The sequence below is a fragment of the Temnothorax americanus genome, unplaced genomic scaffold (genome assembly GCF_048541705.1).
Source record: "Temnothorax americanus isolate GAGA-0224 unplaced genomic scaffold, ASM4854170v1 Scaffold37, whole genome shotgun sequence".
Lineage (NCBI taxonomy): Eukaryota > Metazoa > Arthropoda > Insecta > Hymenoptera > Formicidae > Temnothorax > Temnothorax americanus.
In genome coordinates this window covers 15,855-40,140 of record NW_027509515.1, presented here as the reverse complement: position 1 = coordinate 40,140, position 24,286 = coordinate 15,855, and the positions used below count along the sequence as shown (strand labels likewise).

Sequence of the window (24,286 nt, the reverse complement as noted above, 5' to 3'; positions counted from 1 at the left end):
GTTTATTTACGGTACTCTATCAGAAACTCACGTTACAAAATACTTGGAATCCTATCGTAAATATCTTATTAGCTATATATCAGTTTCTATTGTTTTTAATATAATTAGTGAATCATTTATTTACGGTATTTTATCAGAAACTCACGTTGCAAAATACTTGGGATTCTATCGGAAATTTCTTATTACCTTTATATCGGTCTCAATCAGTTTTTAACATAATTGAAGTTTCGTTTATTCACGATACTCTATAAAAAATTCTCGATACAATACACATGGGCTTGCATCCTAAATTTCTTATTAGTGGTGCATCGGTTTCTATAATTTTTAATGGTATTAAAGTAGCTATAATTGTCTTTTTAATATGGTTAATAGTGAACCGTTTATTTACGATGCCTTGATCTCGATGAGGAAGGAGTAGCAGCATAGAAGATAAGAAAAACGCGAGCAAAAGGAAAGTGAAGAAGAGAAAAAGAAGGTAACAAGAACATAGAAGAACGCGAAATAAAGAGGATTATTGTTATTGAGCATTGGCGAAACAATAGCAGCATTGTAAGAACGAACAGATTAAATGGTACTAGCGGAACAAGTGTGTAACAGTGTAACATAATGTAAATACGTTTTTCTATAAAAATAGTAATATAGTGGAAAAGAAAGGTCACAGAAAATAGTAAAGTAGAGAGGGAATTATAAGAAACTAAGCTTTAATTCGGTATGACAAAATCTTGTAATTAGTATGCGTATGAAATATGATATTGGTTGTAGTTGAGCTCTGTTCTCACAAAATGTTAAAGAAAGGATAAGAAGCAAAGGAAGGAGAGAGAGAGAGAGAGAGAGAGAGAGAGAGAGAGAGAGAGAGAGAGAGAGAGAGAGAGAGAGAGAGAGAGAGAGAGAGAGGCAAAAGCTAAGTGAAAATAGAAGTTATAGTAAGGTATGTTAAGCAGAAGTTGAAAACTCTCAAAACGAATTAAATAAAACATCGATAAAAAAGAAGCAGGTACGGAGGGGAGGAGAAGGGAACAGATGGAATGTATAATAGCCGGAAGGAAAAAAAGGAAGGAAGATGGAGGAGGATTTAAGGAGGAACTAAGGAACCAGCAGAGATAGGGCAAGGAATCATAGAGGAAATAAGAAAAGAAGGAAAAAGTCGTGGAAGAGAAGGCCGGGGGAGCATTAAGGAAAAGAGAGGGTGGGTCCTAGCTAGAAGGTGAGGTCGCCAGGATTTGAAGGGGAAATATTTGTAAAGGGTTGGGTACAACGCCATGCGTGCGAATAAGAGGAGGTGATAAAAAGGTTGTAAAAGATTTTAAAGGTTTTTGGGAATGCGGTTTTCCTTAAAAAACGCATTTTCAACCCCGGAAGGGGAGTGAAATAAAGCATATCTATCTAATATAACAAAACTATAAATAAATGTAAATATTTCGTTTTTGTGTAAAAGCGCGCAAGTCGCAATTGTATAGAGGTTTCAATTGCACTCGCCAGACGATTCGCCGGAACGGCCCAGCGCTGAGCCCGGAATGCGCGTGACGCGATTATGAGAATCGCTAGAGGATCGAAGTAGGCACTCACAAAATAAAAGTCAGGATTCGACAAACTTGTCAAACAGCACTAATTATTATTCTCACAAATAAAGTATCTTTCGCGTGAGAGTTTATATGTATAGTCTTGATTCGAGCGAACGGTCACCTTGGCGCGTGACGTCACTCGCGGCGTGGAGTCACACTTGACTCGCGGGCAAGCCGTCGGTTACTCCGAATGACTTTGCTCGGTTTTCCGCAGGAGCAATAACGGTGATTGAATCCCGTGTGCCTCAATGCAACACAGGCGGAGAAGTAGGACAGCGTTATAGTCCGAGAGCCCACCGCAAAAATTTGGGTCCATCGCTTTTATGGATAAATTTACTTGCAAAAGGTAGTTTATAAGTCGTATTATCATAAACGATTGTCAGCCAAACTCGTACCCCCTGCGTTATGAGCAATAAAAATTTATTAACAAGTGGATTTCTAAGCGATTTGGGTCCATCGCTTTTATGGACGAAACTTGTTTCATTCGAAAGGGCATCAAATTCCCTTTCAGAAAATACCTGGCTGATTTGCCCTGGCTCCTGCAAAACCCAGGCTGATCATGATTTTTGACTCAACGCGCGAGTCAGATCGAGCGTGGCGTTTGAAATGCGCGCCGTAAACAAGGACAGAGCGTCACGCTTTTATTTATACTTTGGATACTATCTAATATCATAAATTTTTAAAGATCATAATTGTTGTTATTGTTATTATTTAACGTTTATGATATTATAATATTGTGTAGGGATTAAGAATATTTTTGATTTTCTTTATTATTCATATTATTATATTTTATATGTTAATTATATACTTTTATCATTTATCATAGTTAAAAATATTATATTTCCAGATAAAAAATATGGAACTGTCAGAGAACGTAATGTAAATTGGAATTTTGTCGAATATTTCCAAGTTTTTCACATTTTTTTATAATTAATTGGATTTTAACAAAATCATAGCAAATACTACACGGAAAAAATGATATGTAAAAAATAATAAAATTATCAATAAAAGATACTGTTTAACACTGTAATTTAGTCATTTTACTGAATTTTTATTATAAATTGATGTATGAACCTAATCTTACTGTTTGAATATATATTAATATTATTATATACTGTAAAAAGCATTGATGTGCATATCAAAAATTCATTTGACGTGTTAGTAGTATCTCATTTATTTTATTGAAAAATTACGAGTTTATCATTACCCGTGGCCGAGTTACATAATAAACTGTAAATAGTCATCATATTTCTGACGATTTTTTACAGTTTATTTTTTTCCGTGTAGTATTTGCTATGATTTTGTTAAAATTCAATTAATTATAAAAAAATGTAAAAAACTTGGAAATATTCGACAAAATTCCAATTTACATTACGTTCTCTGACAGTTCCATACTTTTTATCTGGAAATATGATATTTTTAACTATGATAAATGATAAAAGTATATAATTAACATATAAAATATAATAAATATGAATGATAAAAAAAATCAAAAATATTCTTAATCCCTACACAATATTATAATATCATAAACGTTAAATAATAACAATAACAACAATTATGATCTTTAAAAATTTATGATATTAGATAGTATCCAAAGTATAAATAAAAGCGTGACGCTCTGTCCTTGTTTACGGCGCGCATTTCAGACGCCACGCTCGATCTGACTCGCGCGTTGAGTCAAAAATCATGATCAGCCTGGGTTTTGCAGGGGCCAGGGCAAATCAGCCGGGTATTTTTTGAAAGGGAATTTGATGCCCTTTCGAATGAAACAAGTTTCGTCCATAAAAGCAATGGACCCAAATCGCTTAGAAATCCACTTGTTAATAAATTTTTATTGCTCATAACGCAGGGGGTACGAGTTTGGCTGACAATCGTTTATGATAATACGACTTATAAACTACCTTTTGCAAGTAAATTTATCCATAAAAGCGATGGACCCAAATTTTTGCGGTGGGCTCTCGGACTAATGCGACGATCACGCGAGAAGTAAGCTTCTCGAAGCTTCGTTTGCGCAATGAAACGAAAAACAAATAGACGATCGAGCTCGTTCTCGAACAGTTTTTATTAAACATTAACGTATTTTAAACCTAATTTATCAGATAATTTTTACAAAGTAAATTTGTAAGTAAACATATAAAAAGTAAATTGATTTGTCCTAAACTATCAAACAAAAACTATTTCAATTATTTGCAGAATGTATAGACGGACACGTGCGGATATCTTTCCTTCCATTGATCAACCAATTGATTTATATTACAGAGTATGAAAAAAATCTTCTGCAGTTTAGGACATTGTTTCAAAATAACGGAACAATTATCAGGTATATCAAGTTTCACAGAATAAAAACATAATTTTTTCAAGTTTTTGCACTGCGCTAGTAATTCCAACTGGTGATCAGTGAGGACACCATCGAACAAAAGAACTTCTTGCAAATTTTGATAAGAGGAAAGTAATCTAAATAACCTTTCATCATTAGCTGGGTATTTGTATCTGTAACAAAAATGATGTAATTAGTACAGTACTTTAATTGCAAAGAAAAAATTTATGTAATTTTTTCAAGATGCTCGCAAAAGAAGCAAACAAATTTTAATAAAGAATACAATAATGTGTGTTTAAAAAAATAATGTAGCACACACACTTACAGATCAAGTTTCACTTTTTGTAAATTTTTACAGCGAGAGGATTAATACCCTCAGATGTAAGACGACGTCCGTACAGGAATGAATCTATGACTTCCAAGTCATGACACGAATTTTCCAACTCTATTAGAACTGCATCGTCTATAAAGTCTGCCAATAACTGACGAATCCGTTGATTATTTTGCAGTATTTTGCAAAGAGTGCAAAAACGTTCGGTTGTTATACCAGTATAAGAAAGATTTAAGTGTTCCAAATGATTTAGCCCTTCGAGATACGAAAATCCTTCGTCGTCTATGCCAGAATCACTTACAAAGATCCAATTCTAAGAAAAATTTGTATTAGAAATTGTTATTTCTAATACTGTTATTTCTAATATTGTTAATTTACCAATAATCTTGACAATTATATACATATACTATATGCATATACCTTTCAAATTGCATGTCTCTGAAGTTTTAAGTAGGACAGGATTTAAGGAGGCTTTTACCCGGCTGCTCTAATCAATGTAGCAACCGAAAAATTATCATTAATAATTGGTTATAAAATTATTGGAAAATTAAATAAAAAAATAAATAATGATTTTTACATAGTGTAAGAGTAAGTTATGTGTTCTATTAGTGTAAATATTAAAATTTATACAATAAGTCAGTTGACTACGTCAGTGCTAAAGAGCAGAATAAGCGTGTTACAACGTCGTCTGCAGCAGTCTGCATCAGCTAAGTGAGGTGTAGCCGAGGTGTAGCCGTGTAGCGTTGTAGCGATTGATGCGGTGAAGAGATGGAGCTAAAAGAAAGATATAACGTGAGAATGCTGAGAGGGAAAATGAAAGGAAAATTTTCGAAAATAAAGGTTGTCAATGCGCGAGAGAATAATTATGCCGCTACCATACAGCGCAGAGAAAAGACATGTGCAAGTGAGGTTAGAAACTTCGCGCGATTTTGACACTCGGAAGATCATTCGCCTAACCTGTCGTACGTCATATTAAAACTACAATATCTTTTATAACTCATTGTCAACACCAAGTTATCTTCTTATCATTAGAAAGATTATTATTTTAACTACAATTTTTTAGTTCTTTGTTTACCTGGCTCGCAAACTTGCCAAAAAAATACATCACTTCCGGTAAAAATTTTAGTGTTTACCATATGCCCTGTGTTAAAAATGCGAATTTCAATACTGATATTTTTAAAATTTTTATCGTCAACCTATGCTAAAGTTTTGGGCATCGGTTCATTGTGGTTCACTTTACAACATAATTTAATTTCATAAAGATCTGTCGTTTTATGATCGAGGTAAGAGCCTTCTTAAACATTCGCCATTGTTGCAGACACTTAATCTTAAATGCGTTAAACGCCTGCCGCAATTATCAAGAAAGTTTACGAAATCATTAACATCAAAGTTGGATCCTGTAAAATCTAATTGTTGCAAATATTTACATCTAGGCGTAAAGTAACAAAATAATTTGCACAAATATTTTTTGTCAGATTTAATCCATCTCATGTTCAAACGTGTATAGAGTAGAGGATTCCGTGTTAAAATATCAAAGCGCCTATTATTTACTTCATTCATGCGGCATAATGTTACCACATCTAAGTATTTAAATATTTTTAGTAGTATTTCATTCTGTAAAGATAAAATATAATTAATATAATACAAAATAAATACTTTAATACTCAAAGTACAAAATGTCATTGTAATAAATATTGTGATGAGAAATAGACTTCTTAGAATACTTTACAGGAAGTGCAGATAAACTGCAACGTGATAGCTTCTTGGATTCATCCAATGAGAGTTTCATACTCTTGGCACAATTCGAATTACTTTTCAATAAAATACGATGCGGACATCTCTGATCAAGAGGTTGCTCACAACCAGGGGTTTTCTCCTGAGATACTTTTTTGTGCTTCAAATTATTCTTTTAAAAAACCCTTCCTATGTCGCTGCAAAATATTATCGGAACAAATTAATTTTTAAATTAATTTTTATTATTAACAGAAAAAATGAATTCAAATATTATTTAATGTTGATGATAATAATACCTTTTACAATTAACACAGTATTTGGAAAAATTCTGTTGCAGATGAACTATATCCAAGTGTGCACTTTTTAAATCTGTTGTTAAATTATGAACATCGTCGTGGTGTGGAGAATACATGCTGTTAATTCTTTTTAACAGATTACTTAAACTCTCGTTAGGATTTCTAGGTAGGATCAATTCTGATGTACCGATGAGCATCACAGCATCTAGCTTTGTGTAAGAGGTCTGCGAACTGTCCTTAAATACTAATTTGAGCATTTTGGTTTTAAAGTTACACGGATGCGACAACGGTGGAGAAAATAATCTCGATTTCGCGGGTACAATCTGAGACGATTCATCCCACAACTGAATCCAGTGATTATTGAAATTTTGAGCCGAAATTTGAATTACGCTTCCAGGATTACATATTTCGTAAATATATACAGACTCTGATTGGATATACAGCTTCATGAAACTTGATATCTTTAAATAGAAAATACTCTCTCTCTCTCTCTCTCTCTCTCTCTCTCTCTCTCTCTCTCTCTCTCTCTCTCTTATATTTAATCTTTTCTCAGCAAAAAAACGTATCTTCCTTAACAATATCTTATTTATCGATTTAAATATTACATACCAATATATCTAGTTGTCGCATCATAATCGAAGTTATTAATAATGGGTCTCGTGAAACTTTCGTTTTGCCGCGGAGATATTGAAACACCAGTACTATACTTTGTCCTTTATATTAGAAAATCAAAATTGTCAAATAGTAGAAAATCTAGTAACATATAATATATAGCGATTACTTTGTACAGGACTATAACAGAGATAGGTAGTACCAGAAAATACACGTACTTCGAAATAAAAAAAAGGAATTGGTAAATAAAATGGTTGTCCGTAATTTTGAAATTTGGGTGGCCCAATTATGTTAGGGGCAGTATAGAATATGCTAAGACTCCTGTGGTCCACAGCAACAAATCTTTTCTTCACAAATTGATAGATGAAGTCAACACTATCCTCTTCTACGGATACTGTGCCAACATGGGGATATCGACTACAACTCTCGCAATATAAAGATTTATTGTGGGTTGTCATATTGTCTCTCTAAAAAAAGACAAAAAATATGAAGAATAATAATCCTTTTTTTTTAGCATATGCTAAAAAAAGTGCATTATAATATTATATATATTTATAATTATAGCGTTAAGATTATATATAATATAACAATGAGTTTATCTTGCTTCCATTTGCATTGCTAAGTACAGTCTGCATGTGTGTGTTGAATATCATTATTAAATAATTAATTATTTTAAAGGAAATAACAGTTATTTTTTAATTTTGTTAATGTAGAAAAATGTACATGATTACAATGGGTAACGCCCCGATTGCATCATCTCTCTTCACTCGCAATTTTCGTATAAAAAACGATATATTTCCGAAAAATATTCACTTCCGGATGTTAATAAGCTTGTAATTAAACCTGCGGATAACGGTCGCGGCCGGATACTTACCCTACTCGTCGGATGTCCAAATATTCACGGATCACTCGGATACGCGAATGGACCCGACGACGGTTCGGTAAAAAAAGACCATCTAACGATGTGCACACAAGGTGCAAAGGTTCACGAGGAAAGAACCTCGTTTCCTCCCACTTCGGGCTCGCGCTTGCGCCGTGCGCGGTCGGCTCAGACCTGACCTTGCAGGCGTATGCATCCCGCACGCAACTGAGCCACACAGAGCGAGCAGCACCACAGAACATGGTAGGAAAAAGGCGTTCTGAGGATGGAGAGGGCTAGGCCCTCGTGTTTGCGATCTCATTCAGCGCACCCGCGTATTCTTAGTTAATAAGATAGATTTAAGTAGGGCGATAAAGATCGTTGAGCACCGGCTCAATTAGAATAGGTAAACTTTTTCTGCCGATCAAATTTTTTCGTTTATTTTCTTTGAAGGTTCGAGCTTCAAGATCGATTAGTTTTGTTTTTCACATGCGTGGATCGGCGTAGAAAGCGCATGACAGCGGCTAGAGCCACACATAATCTTCAGAAGAGCTGACCCGGCGCAATGACCGTGTGTCGGGTACGCGAAAGCATGAAACAAAGATCGAACGACCAAAAGAGGTATCCCTGACTTCCTCCCGAAGCGCGCGAGATAGCAGCAGAGAGGCTCAACGGAGCGATCCGACTAACCGTTCGCGAGTTGAGAGGACACGCGAAAAGACTAGCCCTGACTTACGTCTGAGACGCGAGAAGAGACCGAGGCCGGTCAGCAGTCATGTCCGACTAATCGTTTACGAGTCAGCGAGACACGCGAGAAAATCATCCCTGACTCATGTGAGAGTCAGGACATAAGGACAGAAACAATCCGCGGCGATGTCCGACGGAAATTGTACGAGTTAGCGAGACACACGCGAAAATCATTCCTGACTCACGCCGGAGTCTAAGTACGAAATCAGAGTAGGTCAGCGGCGGCGTCCGACTAAAAGTTTACAAGTTAGCGAGACACACGCGAACATCATTCCTGACTCACGCGGGAGTCTAAGTCCAAAATCAGGAGAGGTCAGCGACGGTGTTCGACTAACCGTTTAGGAGTTAGGGAACCGTGCGAAAAACATACCCCCGACAAACTGGCGAGTCCTCGCGAGCAGCCAGGGTAGGTCTACGACATGACCGGGTGACGTGGAGGCGAGATCCGGCGACAGTCCGCGATACGGCTTCCTGGACATCATCGCCTGGAAACGACCATCCCTGACACACCAGGGGAACCTGGTACATCGTCAGGATCGATCGGCGACAAGATCCGGCCACCCAGAGGGAAGTTACGGTGACGTCCTGGGATCTCCCTATCCAAACGTCATCTCCTGGGAAAGGGCGTGGAAATGGATTCAATCGGCCACCAGAAGTGATCAGAGGGGGTCGGGGTCATTGGCGGCCGGGGTGCGATGCACCCGGACATCGTCTATGGGGAGAACGCCCGAAATCGAGTAAGTTAAGGTTAATTAGGACGTGCGCATAGGTCGGCGTCGACAGCGGACAAAAACCGCCGGAGATGAAAACCTGGTGCACAGGCACCAGGGCGGCGAAGCTTCTAGAACGCGATAGCATCGGAAATTTCCACGGGAATAGTCTAGAACACCCGCATGCGAAAACAGCGTGATCGTGGAAGGGAAAACAATGGTACGGCCTAATACCGCGACGAAGTAAGACCGCGTGGTGGGGGCCGCGAGCGGCGCGAGCGATAGTGGGGAGCCACAGAGAGACGAGCGACTCGAGGCAGTCTCTCGTAGATCGTCGGATAATTTGTAACCGAACGATACATAATCGGGCTACGAGAGACGCTATTTTGTCCCATAAGTCAACGGTCGCCACTCGGTTTGCCCTATTTCTACCGAAAAGGTAAGTATCTTTGACGTGAACGACGATATGGTTCCTCAATTTGTTTAAATAATTCAATTTTCAGAATCCCGCCACGGGGTCCTCTTCACCATCGCCTGTTATCAGGGACTTGATATCAATCGCTTCCCAAAGTCGCCCAGGTTCGGAGATTGAGCGACACCCGCTTGATTAGGTAAGTACGTGCCCAATATTTCTCTAATCCTTTCTATTTTTTAGATTCCCGCCACGGGGTCTTCATCTGCGTCGCCTCCCCTCGGATATGCGCTATCAATCATCAGGCTGTGTCAACGTGGAGCCAAGATGGCGCGACACCCGCTTGATCGGCTAAGTCCAAACATCAAAAGTTCGAATAACTAATTAATTCTCTTTTATTTTCAGGTTTTTGCTACACGGTCCTCATCACCATCGCCGATGTAAGAAATCAATAACTACGTATTTATTATCACAAATGATTCTTCCATTTATTCATGATTGTCGTTTCACATAGATGGTTGTTCACAATTGTTGTTCCCGCACAAGATGGCGGTCGCACGTCTCGCAAAGTGCGAAGTTTTCGTTTACGGTACGTCAAAACCTTTCGCCTTTCGTATCGGCGACGAGTAACGCGTTTCGCGGGCGTTGCCGTTTGTTTCGGACGCTGTGGTACGTTAAGTTCGTAATTCGGTATGTAATCGCGATAATTCGAATGATACTCCGAGATATACGCGTGAGAAAGAAGTTATACCTACGAGCGCCCACGACAGACTGCCTCGAGGAATATTTTTCTCTCGGGCTCCCTACCTACGGCAAGGTACCCCCACCATGGGGTCTCGGCCGCTTTCTCCTCGCGGTAATTTTCCGTTCTCCGCGTTAACAATGTTTACGACTTTCGGATCGCCAGGTGTGCGCCAGATGTTTGCCGCTACGCAGTTACAATAGGTGTTGACAACTTCTGACTGTACCAGATGTGCGCGGTGGAAATTTCCACTGATAGTACCATGTACTCGATGCCCTGAATCGATCCCCGTATAGTGGTTTTCCACCACTCGTAATTTTTAACCTACGACGACGCCGACCCGTGCGCACGTCTTCTCCTACGTCACTTTAGGCGACCCGGGGTCGATTTCTCGAGAAAAATGTCTAGGTCGCCATTGCGACGTCCGTCGTTGACGGCGACCCTCGGGTCTCGCTCTCACAGTCCCTACTAACGCGATTCCGGACTCAGTCCCCGTGGACGACGTCCGGGTCGTCCGGGTACCGAGTTTGTGCGACATGTCGCCGTATCTCGCGTCCGGGTAATCGGATTTTGGCGGCGACCTGTTCCTCGAGTGTCCCAGGTCCCGCTGGATGTGACCCGCTGGGTTTTCCCAGCGGATGACGCTTGGTTATCTATCTGGCCTCCTGGTGGCCGTATCGCGTCGCTCTTTGGCCGGTCCTCTATTTTTCGCCCTCGCGGTTTGGATCACGTCGCTAATTCTCCCGCGGTAAGCATGGCTCTATCACCTAGATACCCTGTCGCGCTAACTCACGACCTGGTGACCTTATCGCGTCGTTCTTTTGCTGGTCACCCCTTTCGTGACTCCGCGGTTCGGACCGCGTCGCTATTATTTCCGCGGCATGCACGGTTCTACCACCTAGGTACCCTGTCGCGCTAACTCACGATCCGTTGAGCGTATCGCGTCGCTCTTTCGCTGGTCACCCGTTTTGTGACTCCGCGGTTTGGACCGCGTCGCTATTTTTCTCGCGGCGTGCACGGTTCTACCACCTAGGTACCCTGTCGCGCTAACTCACGATCCGGTGAGCGTATCGCGTCGCTCTTTCGCTGGTCACCCGTTTTGTGACTTCGCCCAACCGCGGGGCATCGCCGAGAATAAATTGGCCCTGACCACTCACGGAGACCTGGTACGCGTGCAGATAGGGTCGGCGTCAAGGTCAAGATCCGGGGCGCGGTACCCGAGATACATAACCGTTGGCAATCTCGGTAACCGGAGGTCATCGCCGAGAACCGAACCCGGGAACAGGCTTACCAGGTCCCCAAACAGAGTCAGAGGGGGTTGCCGTCGACGGCGGACAGCACCCGGTAGACCCGGACATCTTCTTTGAGAAGTCAGTCCGGATGCCGTAATTGTGACCCGGAAGGCGACGTGCGCGCGGGTCGGCGACGTGGTAACGTGCGGGATAAAAAGGGTGAAAAACCACCACCCTGGGGAAGAGAGAGAGCGTCATCCGTAAGGCGAAGGGCGCGGAAATTTTCACCGCGAACATTTGGCGAACACCTGTCGCGGCGAAAGTGGTAAACACCTATTGTAACGGCGTAGCGTGGAAAATTATCAAAAGAGAAAGCGGCAATACGGTCGGAGTGGGGGTAGACTCCGAAGGTGGGGAGCCACAGCGAGACGCGGGACTCGAGGCAGTCTCTCGGGGATCGTCGAACGAGTAAGATCTATTACACGCCGTATAAGTATCGTAGCCGCGTTAAACTTCGCGAGCGTAAATCGGGTGCGTTGTATTACTTCTTGTGACATCCGAAACAACCGGGAACGCCCGCGTAAAGCGTTAACTGTCGCAATTACAATTGCGAATGGCATACAATTGCCAAACGAATCATTGTGCGCCGTAAAGCGACAAGGCACTTGGCCTCTGCAATACCCGTGAACAGCAACTTGTGCAATACGAAGATTTGTCAACAACCAACTGTGTGAATCGAGATTATTGAATAAATTGTTGAGTCATAGCATAAAATATTTCGAGAATTATCAATTCTACTTACCTTACACACTTACCTGGTCCATCGGCGTCGATCCATCGAAGTCCCTCGTTGATCCTGGTCGGCGGTGGCAGCGGCGACACTGGGCAGCGGCGGCGATAATCCATCCGTGGCGGGAACTTGCAAATAAGGAAAATTAGTTAAATTGACGATTCGAGAATTCAGAGATACCTACCTTCTCGGTTATTCGAGGTCAAACCGAGTGGCGACCGTTGATATATAGGACATCCACGCGAATCGCATCATCCTGTAGTACCGTTCGGTTACAACCTAACCTTGCAACCGTTCACCCAGCCACGGAGCCGGGGACACGCCGGAGGCAACAACGGCCATGGAATCGGCAAACACCCGCAGTTCCTAGTGTAAGATACCGGACAGGCGAGTCCGAAGAGCCCTTATGGCTGGCGTTTCACGTAGGCGATCGGGGACGCGATAATAAAGGGAATTAGGGGCAGCTTGACCCCGGCAGGCGAGTCGGAGAGGCCTGATAGAACGAGATAACGGTCGGGGCATAACGAGAGACGCACGCGGAGGACACACGACCGGACGCCGCGGAGCACCGACAAAGGGCCCACGAGATAACGGAACCGTGCCGGATTGACCCCGGCGTGCGAGCCGAGCGAGTCAACGCGGGCGAAATAGCAATCGGGTTGTGACAGGGGGCGCAAACCAAAACCAGACTCGATCCGTGTCGCGGCGCACCCACGGGGTGCGAAGATAGCGGAGACACATAATGTCCTACGGAAAAGCGGAGCACGCTCGGAGGTCCTCTCGAAGTTCACCCACACAGGCGGAGGCGCACTCCGACAGCCAGGGGCTGAGGTACCCCGGACACGCGATGCCCTCCGGAAGTAAGAGACCACGAGCTTCCTGCGGGAGATAACGGACGGAGCGTCACCAGGGGCGTCACCAAGGACGAACCAGGCGACCAGCGGCACTCCACGGCAGCGCTGTCCCCAGATGGAGGAACCAGGGGGCCGGGGTCCGAGACGACCCATGTGTGCAAACCGGGAAAGGAAATTTGCGCGACACGAGATAGTGACATGGGGTGCGGAAAGGACTCACGGAGGCGTGTCGCGGCGCCCGGATGGCGTCGCATAGCGAACATGGCGGAGCGGCGTGGCACTCAAGCGCGAGTGAAGGCGCGCGGAAAAACTTGTAAAACTTACAGTCGAGGCAAACCTTTGAGAAGCCCAGCAGGCGAACCGCGCGTGACAGCGAACGCGCAAACATCGAAAAAACGTCGAAAGAAAAGAGAAAGCTGGTACGGCCCGACACGGGAGACGGATCCGGACCACTGTCCAAGTTCTATTTGATTTGTGGTTTAACTAACAAGAATTTGGAGTGGTTTGTTTGTGTGTCCGAACGATCCCATCCGACGCAATCCTAGAATTAAGTTTAGCCGACCGGGCACTTGAACGGTGTGATAATCACCCCTGACGCACCACCATCCCACAAGGGTCAGCCGGGAGGGAACGGCGTCGAGAGCTGACCACAGGGGGTTAAGATGGGGGACCGTCTACGATCTCCGTAAATAAGCGTTCTCCGCGATAACGACCGAAGAGGGGACCCGAGAATAAGGCATAGCCAATCAAAATCAAGTTCCGGCAACGCGAACGTAAAATGACGCGCGGACACTAACTATCAAACTGAGCGAGGAGCGTGACTAAAACCTACCTGTGCCGCATTACAGCGTCGCAAAATAGGGGATCGAACGAAAAGCGCCGCAATCCGGGCACTAGGCAAAGAGATAGCGCATCAGGGGTAAGCTACGGGAGAAACCAACCCGCGAGGTCGCGAGAAAACTACTTGTGCCACGCTGCAGCGTCGTAAGATAGGGGCAGAAACAAAGAGCGCCGCGATCCGAGCACTAGGTAACGAGTTAGCGAACCAGACGTCATCCACGGGGAAAAACCCGCGTTGCCCCATGAGAGGGACCTGGTACACCCGAGGAACAGGTCGCCGTCGAAATCCGAGCATCCGGACGGGAGTTACGGTGACGGTCCGCAAAAACGGTACCCGGACATCGGCCACGAGAACAAAGCGTGGAATAAGGCTCGCGGGGGTCGCAGAAGCGAGCACCGGGGGTCGCCGTCAACGGCGGGTACCGCGAAGTATACCTGGACGTCTTCTCCAGAAAGTTGGTCCGAATTCCTCTATAAGAACGTAGGAGAGGATGTGCGCACAGGTCGGCGCCGTAGAAATCCGAAAATTGTAAAGGGTGGAAAACCGCTTCCCGGGCAGCGATAAAGTGCGTCGTTCGTAAGGCGAATTAAGCTGAATTTTTCGCCGGGAACATCTGTCACTCGCGCGAGCTGTAAACACCAGATGTTATTGCGTAGCGTGGAATATGTAGCGAGAATGGACCACTACTGACTCACTAGGGGGAGCCTAGTACACCGACCGGGTAGGTCGGCGCCAAGGTCCGGACACCCGGACAAGAGATACGGCGACGTCGCGCGATCTCACGACCCGGTCGTCATCCTCGGGGAGTGGACGCGGAAATAGAGTTAGTCGACCACCAGGAGTGGTCAAATAAGGTCGGCGTCATCGGCGTTCAGGGTGCGATGCACCTGGACATCGTCTACGGGGAGAACCTCCGGAATCGTGTATATTAGATAGAAATAGGACGTGCGCATAGGTCGGCGTTGATGGCAGACGAAAATTGCCGAAGGTGAAAAAACGGTGCACGGGCACCAGGTCGGCGAAGTCTCCCGAATGCAATAACAGCGGAAATTTCCATAGGAAACTTCCAGAACGCCCGAAACGCGTAAACACGTGTGGAAGGGGAAAAGTGAAAGCGGAACATCTGGCACTACGGCGCAAATAGGCGACGGAGTGGGGATGCAAAGCGAAGTGGGGAGCCCAAGAGAGCCCGGCGGCTCGAGGCAGTCTCTCGTGGATCGTCTCAGAGGTAACATGCGTTACTTGTATCTCTCACGTTGTCGTGATAACTTCTGCAATTGTGACGCGATTTTGATAATTATTGTACCGAGACATCTCTAACAAACGGGAACGCCCGCAGAACAGCGTTACTATTCGCAATTACAAACGCAAAAGGCATTGTATGCCACCGAAAACTTGTGCGTCGTGACTTAGCGATACGTGCGACCACCATCTTGTGTAATCTGAAGATTTGTGAACAACCAACACTCTGTGAACAAAGAAGAATGAATAAATTAATTAATCAGTTATCATAAAATTTCGGGAATTATCACATTTACTTACCTTTATACTTACCTGATCCATCGGTGTTGGCGAATCGAAGTCCCTCGTTGGTCCTGGTCGGCGGTGGCAGCGGTGATTCAGAGTGTCGGCGACGGCGATGACCCATCCGGGACAGGAACCTGAAAAAAGGAGAAATTAGTTAAATTGATATTCTACGAAATCAAAGATACTTACCTTCTCGGTTATTCAAGGTCAAACCGAGTGGCGACCGTTGATTATAAGGACATTTCAGCGTGAATCGTACCTTCCTGTAGTGCCGTTCGGTTACAACAGCTCCGCGAATACCAAGTGCGACAAGGCAAGTGACAGAAAGTGCAACCACGTCACAACAACGTGCGTGAATGAAGAAAAGAAAGGTACGTAAAGGCTGCTCAACATCATAAGGACCAGGGAGATCATCGAAAAAATCGATCGAGACATGGAGCAGTCACAAAAGGCGGAAGTCAAATGTCCCGATGTACCGATGATAACGTTGGAGTTTGGGGGATGCAAGGTGAGGGCGTTAGTCGACACCGGATCACAGATAACCGCAATCACACGAGAGTGTTACCAGCAATTAATAGACTCGGGAGAGGAGATTGAGATGGTGCCGATCAAGCGCTTCCGCCTGAGAGGAGCATTTGCGGAAAGGGGCAGCGCCGTGACAAATAAGGCCCGTATCACGGGACATTACGGGAGAGAAGAATTCACACACGAGTATTGCATTGTGGAAACACTGGCGTACGACATCGTGCTGGGAATCGACTTCCAGATGAGGCACCGAATGCGAATGGAGTGCGAGGATGAAGTGAAAATACAATTCCAACAACCCACCGAATCCACTAAAACCATAAGTTCGATTCCTGGGGACGAAAGGGGCCCGAAAGAAGACCACGGGCAGTGGAGATGTTCAACCCTCATCGGGCGGCCGACCACAATAGCCGACGGAAGCGAGGACCAAAAACCGCGCCCGCTTGAGGAGATCCCTATAGGGGAGCTCACGCCGGAGCAGCGACACCTGAGGCTCCAGGCGGCGTTGCGAGCAATCCAAAGCCACCGGCGGTACCTATCGCACCAACTCCTGGCGAATGAGGTACTGGAAAAGGTCGAGCGGTATGTGAGGGACATACCACCCGAACAAACGTACACCCGGGAGCAGGTACAGCAGCAGCAAGACGATCTGCGTGAGAAGCGCAAGGAGCGACTGCGTTGGGAAAAGCGCCGGCTGAAGGAGCGACAACGCGTCCAGCGACGGAAGGAGCACACAGCACGCCACGAGAGAATAGAAGACTCCGGGGAAGACGCAACTACCAACCCAAAGTCGACGGGGAGATTGAGACCGCTCTCAATCGTGGCGCGCTTGGCGGGCGCAAGGTCGCCCAGAGTCGTACTGCGCCGGCTGTCAGATGACGCGGTGCGGCTAATAACCAGACGAGCGGAGCCAGTCGGGCAGCCCGAAGCGGCGGCGGAAGCAAATCTGCCCGTCGCTGCGGCAGATCGAGGGATACCAGACTTGCTGTCGCAGGTAACGGGCGGTGATGCCGCGTTGCAGGCGATGCCCGCGGACTCAGTGTTGGGCGATAGCGTAACACCAGCAGAGGCCGCGACCGACAAGACGGTGTCACGGTCCCGGAGGTTACGAGGGTCGAGAACGCGTCACCAATGAAGGCCCCAGGTTCACCGACCGGGCTGGCGGCAGTGCGTAACGCCGTTGATGCAATGAAGACCGGGCTTGCGTCGGTACGAAGTGCGGAGGCGGATACCCCGGAGGCGAATACCGGGGAGACGATGCGGCAGGACGAGACGGCCAGGGAGGAGAATGGACACTCCCTTAGTTTTAAGAGTCCTTCCAGCGCTACAGACTCACAATGCGACAACGGGGAAAAAACCCCGGAGTAAATAGTTTGTAATGCGAGGCGCTCCGAGGATGAGGGAAAGAACGAGAGTCAAATACAATTTTATTTTATTTATATGGAAGTACATAGTTTTCTTTTTTCGTTTTGTAGTATTTCGAGGCGACCCAATCCGGCGCAATGACTGTTGAAGGATAGGAATAAGTTTGCGTAGTTATTAGTTTGCGACGGAGCTCGCTGAGCCATAGCTCAATTAACATTTAAGGTTTAATTGATATAGCGTCGATTCGAAATTTTGCTATTCAGTTCGGCTCGAGCCCGGGTTTAAGATGATTTATTTTGTTAGTGCGGGAATCGACGCGCAGCACCGCATTAACGCTTGGGCCACCCACACTCTCCAGGAAAAGAGGTACACGCGATAGCGTCACCCCTGACGCGCGTGCTAGGCATGACCAATGGTCACGGCGAGCCGGCATCGCCATCGGACAACCGGTCCGCGAGTTAGCTGACCGAGCACTTTTTAGTGAGGAAAACCACCTCTGACGCGTTAGTGGAACGTGAAATACGGTCATGGCGAGTCGGCATCGCGATTGGACAACCGGTCCACGAAGTAGCAGACCAAGTATTTTTCGGAAGAGAAAACCACTCCTGACGTGTTACTAGAACATGATATACGATCAGGGCAAGGTGGCATCGCGATCGGACAACCGGTCCACGAAATAGCAGACCGAGCGTGGTACATGAGCAGAAAACCCCTATGACGCGTCATCATTACCTAGTATACAGTCAGGGTAGGTCGGCGTCGTGCTCCGACAACAGGGTGAAAAAATCGGGGACAGTACGTTATCCACGGTAACAAAAGTTCTCTGACCGAAGCGTGGTACCTAGTACAACGCCTGATCAGGTCGGCGTCGAGATTTGACGACCGGGAGGCGAAATAGCAGACCGTCCGCGATTTCGCTACCTAGACGTCATCGCCGAGGAAAGGGGCCAGAAACGAGCGTACTAGGTCCCCAGGAAGAGTCATGGAGGGTCGGCGTTAAAGGCGGAAGTAGTGCGATGCACCCGGATATTTTCCTCGAGGAAGTCGTCCGGAAACAGAAATCGGAGCGTATTATAAGACTTGCGCATAGGTCGGTGTCGACGGCAAACGAAAACTGCCAGCAGTGAAAACCTGGTGCATCGGCACCAAGGAAGGGAAGCCTCCCGAACGCGAAACTCATGAAAATTTTTACGGAAACGTTCTAGAAGCACGGAGAAATTGCGTGATCATCTACGCAGTTGCGAACTTTCTCGAAAGAGAAAGTGGATATAGCGTTGGAGTGAGAGCCGAGCGCAGTGGTAGGGAGCAACAGAGAGACGGGCCACTCGAGGTAGTCTCTCGGGGATCGTACGAGCGGTAACACGTAACATGCAGTATTTTTGTCGTCGCGCTATGTCCCGTGAGCGTAATTCGAGTGCGTAGTTTATCACTTCTCGACATCCAAAACAACCGGGAACGCACGCGAATCGCGTTAACATTCGTTTTTATAATAGCGAACGGTATTGAATTACCAATAATCATTATGCGCCGTGAAGCGAAAGGACACTCAGGCTCTGCGATACCTGTGAACAGCAACTTGTACAATTTGAAGATTTGTGAACAACCACCTGTGTGTGTGCGAATCAATAATATTGAATAAATTGTTGAATCAGCATAAATAATTTCAAGAATTATCGATTTTACTTACCTTCTACTTACCTGATCCATCGGCGTCGATCCATCGAAGTCCCTCGTTGATCCTGGTCGGTGATGGCAGCGGCGATACTCGTCAGCAGCGGCGATGATCCATCCATGTGCAAGAACCTGAAAAAAAGAATAATTAGATTAATGATTCGAGAAATTATAGATACTTACCTTCTCGGTTATTCAAGGTCAAACCGAGTGGCGACCGTTGAATATAAGGACACGCAGCGTGAATCGTAACTCCTTGTAGTACTGTCCGGTTACAACCTAACCTTGCAACCGCACGCTTCCCAGTCGCGACCTCTTCGTGAAGGGGCACACCCAATGGTCTTTCGTAAGATAAAGTCGGCGGCAGCCACGAGAGGATGACCACATCTATGGGTAGAAGGACAAGCCGAGACAGCAGCAAAGGCGACGTCGGAAAGACGCCTGAGTAATCGGGAAAAAAAGAGCGCTCCGAGGATGGAGAGGGCCAGTCCCTTAGTATTTGCAATCCCATCTGGCGCATAAGCGTATCCTAGATTGTAAGTTAGATTTAAGTATGGCGATGAAGATCGCGGAGCACCGGTTCGATTAGACTAGGTACATTCCCCCGCCGACCCAACTCTTTTATTTATTTTGTTTGACGGCTCAAGCTTTAATATGTTTTATTTTGGTTTTTACATGCGCGGATCGACGTAACAAGCGCATGATATCAGTAAAAGCCACACACAATCTCCAGAAAAGGTGACTCGGCGTAATGATCGAGTGGCGGGTACGCGAAGGTACTCACGAAATAGAGAGCATATCGCCGGAAGAGGTATCCCTGACTTCTTCCCGAAGTGCGAGATAAAATCAGAGTCGTTTAGCGGGCCGGTCCAACAAAGTCTTAGCGAGTTAGTAGGACACGCGAACAGGGCATTCCTGACTCATGTCCGAGACGTAAGAAAAGATCATAGCAGGTTGGCGTCCATGTCCGACAGACAGCTTGCGAGTTAGTAGGCCACGCGGAAAGATTACCCTTGACTCACGCCCGAGCCGTGAAATAAGATCATAGTCGGTCGGCGGCCATGTCCGACGAACCGGTCAGGAATGAGAGGACCACGCAATAGAATCGTCCCTGACTCATGTTGGAGTCGTAACATAAGATCATAGAAGGTCCGTGGCGATGTCCGACAAACCGTTCAGGAGTTAGGTTACCATGCAGAAAAACTATCTCTGACGAATCGGCGTGACCTCGCGCGAGGTCAGAGTAGATCGGTGACAAAGCCCGGCGACATAGAAGCGAAATCCGGGGACGGTCCGCGATTCGGCGACCTGGACATCATCCCCTGGAAAAGACCATCCCTGACGCACCGGAGGGACCTGGTACACGATCAGGACGGGTCAGCGACAAAGTCCGACCACCCAGAGGAAAAATACGGCGACGTCCCGCGATCTCTCGATCCGGATTTCATCTCCTGGGAAAGGGCGCGAAAACAAGCTTAATCGACCACCACAAGTGGTCAGAGGGGGTCGGCGTCGTAGGTAAGCATAGTGCGATGCACCTGGACATCCTCTACGGGGAGGCGGTCCGGAATCGCATAATTTATCGTTAATTAAGACGTGCGCATAGGTTGACGTCGACGGCGAAGCAAAATCGCCACTGGTGGAAAACCATTACCTCGGCACCAGGGTAGCAAAGGTTCCGGAACGCATAGATGATGGAAATTTCCGTGGGAAAGTTCGAAAACGTCCGCACGCGTAAACAGCGTGATCGGGGGAAAGAGAAAGTCGGTACGGCCTGGTACCGCGACGCAGTAGGGCCGCGGAGTGGGGGCTGCGACCAATGGTGGGGACCCCGAGAAAGCACCGTCGCTCGAGGATCTACTAGGCAGTCTGTCGGGGATCGTCGAAGAGGTGACATAATATCACGCGCTAACGTTCCTCGCGCGCGCTAAGTCCCGCGAGTCGAGCCCGGACGCGTTGATGGTTCGCCCCGCGATTCGTAACAACCGGCAAGACGCCCGTTGAAACGCGTTACATACTCGTGATTACTAAAGCGAGAGGTGCATAGTCACCAAAATTAATTATATTAATTGTGAAATGCGACGCGACGGGTACTTGCCCTGTGACACGCGAGTCAGCCATTTTGCGAACAACGAAGATCTGTGAACAACTTCCTGCGGGAAAACATTTAATTGAATAAATTGTTAAATCATGATATAAAATAATTCAAGAATTATCAACATTTACTTACCTTATACTTACCTGGTCCATCGTCGGTGATCTCTCGAAGTCCATCGTCGATCCTGGTATGCGGTGAAACGAGAATCCTGGTGTCGGCAGCAGCGGTGATCCAGCGTTGGCAGGAACCTGAAAATAAAGGAGAATAATTAGATTGATAATTTGTGAAGTCATGACTACTTACCTTCTCGGTTATCAAAGGTTAAACCGAGTGGCGACCGTGTAAAGGAGTAAAACATCGAGAATCTGGCACCCAAATCATAACGGTCACAACCTAACTAACCTTACGACCACCCGCTTCCCCTGTCGCGCCCGCGATAAACGAGCGATGGTAATAATCGCCGGACCTTTTGTATGCAAGTAGAGTGAGTTAAACCGAGTAGAAAAGTCCTTTATTATTTTGCGAAATTTGCAATACTTATTGAGAAATTAATTGAAAAAGATCGGCCAATCGGGAAAAGCCATCACGCGGCCAGAAGAGGCGTCCCACACTCCCATCGTAACCCCCGGGGCCCGTACTAGGCTGCGGCCCATTTGACGCTACAAATGCTTCGAAGCGTTCGTCTTCTCTTTCTTTCTTCATTGAAAGAAAAGAGAAGAGGAATGCTTCGAACCATTTGTAGCGTCAAGTGGACCGCAGCCCTAGGCGTGCGGCGAAGCAGTGGAAGGGGCGCTGCCACTGGGCTGCGTTCGAAAACTTCACTCGGGTGTATGTACACCGGCGTCGTTCTGTCTTTGTTCAATTTTTAATAAGTAACAAAGATAGAACGATGCAAGTTCGCACCTGAGTAAAGTTTTCGAACGCAACCCTGGCTGGCTCACGCACAAGTATGAAGTAATACGTTACTCGTTGAACGTCGGTACGAGTCGCGGGTCGTGGGTCGTGGCGAGACGTTGTCGCTCGTGTAAAATAATTTTTTTCTCGTGAACGAAATGAAGTTATCCGGTTACAGAGTGTATGTGTGTGTTGTGAGCTGAATGTATGTACGCCGAATATTCTGTTTCACCTCGTGTCGACTACAACGAATAGGATGGCCAAAATGAACGCCGAGTGCCGTGCTGGACGCCGGCGTACCTATTAGAAGTTAGCCCCCTACTTTTAGAATTAACATATTTTCATGGTTGTGCTGAATTGTGCTAGGTTTGTGCTATATTGTGCTCGAATATTATAACCATAATATGAAAAATACGAAAGAAAATTTAAAAAAACGAATTTTTAGGTCAGCCTCCCACTTTTCGTTTTTTTTAATTTTTTCGATTGTGTTGAGTTGTGCTAAGTTGTGCTAACACATTGTGCTAAAATATTATTTAAAAAAAATAATAACAAAAAAAGTTACGATAAAAAAATCATTTTTGGATATAATTTATTTTTTTATCATAACTCTTTCTGTTATTATTTTTTTGGGACATAAGACGTCTGAAAGACATTTTTTAGACATTTCTTAGATGTCTTACAAAAAATAGCTAAAAGACGTCTTATGTCCCGATTTTGGACATTGTACTGTTTGGGAAGTGTAGAAGAAAGAAGAGAAAAAGTGAGAGAGCGAGAGAGCGAGAGAGATGGCTATTAGATATTTAACATAGGTATATAAAATAAGTTAATATTTATCGATACATGTAAGATATAAATATTAAACTGATCCTCAACCAATTACAATCGAGAATATTTATATCTTATACATGTATCGATAAATATTAACTTATTTTATATATTAATATATTAATATTTTATATATAAATAACTAATAGCCCTCTCTCCCTCTCTCACTTTTTCTTTTTTCGACAATACCGATAAAACATCATTTTGGTGTGCGTCCGTGCTACATCTGCAAACTGCAAATGCATACATCATATATATTACATTTGCAGATGTATAGCACGGACGCGCACCTGCATTTTAATTATAGAAATTTTAAATAAATAAATAAATTTATTCTATACTTAATTATAAGCCGCATTATCCGCCGTCCGCGTCGTCACGCACACCCATATCATTCACTCCCACATCCACGCTGATAATCATTTAATATTACTCCCATCGCATTTTTCTCTGAATTATTTTTATTTACTGTTGTCCTTATTTATTTAAAATTTTGAGGTCTAACAGCGCCAAGTTTTTTTACAAGAAAAATTTATGTATTTTAATAAAATATTTTTATTTTGTACTGTTACCTTTGTAATTCTTTGTGATTAAATATTTTATTCTATTGAAAAATACATATATAAAATTTATATTTAAATACAAATTGTATTCCCTCGTTGGATTAAATATTTTAATAAAATATTTGTATTTTGTACTGTTACCTCTGTAATTCTTTGTGACCATTAAAAAATACACATGTAAACTTTGTATTTAAATATCTTGTATTCCCTTGTTAAATTTAAATAAAATTTTTTAATCTTATAAAATTGTTATCATACATTCTTTTTTAATTGACACAATGTAAAGATTTTTCAAAGTAGTGCAACAATTATTTTTTGAGGCAATATACATGTTCTCTCTGTAATTGGCGCTCTAATTTAAAGAGATATCATTTCTTTTTTGTAATTGTAATAGATCACTTGAAGCGCGACTTTTCTTTTTGATAAGGAAACATAATTTTGTGACGTGTATCACTTGAGTTATAATTTTTCGGAAATAAAGATACTACTGCTTAGATTTTTTCGAGATTTTTCGAGATATAAAAGTCTACCACTTGTTACTTAAGTTTTTTCGAGGTATAATACTATACCATTTTCATTTTTTTTTTAGGTAACAACATATACACTACTATACGTGTACTTGGCGCCTTTTTTTACCTTTTTTAAAAAAGGTAATTTTGTGCGGTGTCAGATAACGCCACCGATACAATTTTCGCGATTTGTTTTAATTATTATGCCCGTTCTAGATTGGAGGATGATCCTACTCGCGACTCATCCTAGTGAGTAGTGTAGACATG

General features: G+C 44.6%; 1 long non-coding RNA gene across 1 annotated transcript; it reads right to left on the bottom strand.

Moving 5' to 3' along the window:
* Positions 1-3,628: 3,628 nt before the first annotated feature.
* Positions 3,629-6,691, bottom strand: LOC143901987 (uncharacterized). Its single transcript, XR_013258234.1, has 4 exons — positions 6,244-6,691; positions 5,943-6,144; positions 4,208-5,827; positions 3,629-4,055 (listed from the first exon to the last, which is right to left on the bottom strand). It is a non-coding gene; the product is annotated as an uncharacterized LOC143901987 (long non-coding RNA).
* Positions 6,692-24,286: the final 17,595 nt, after the last annotated feature.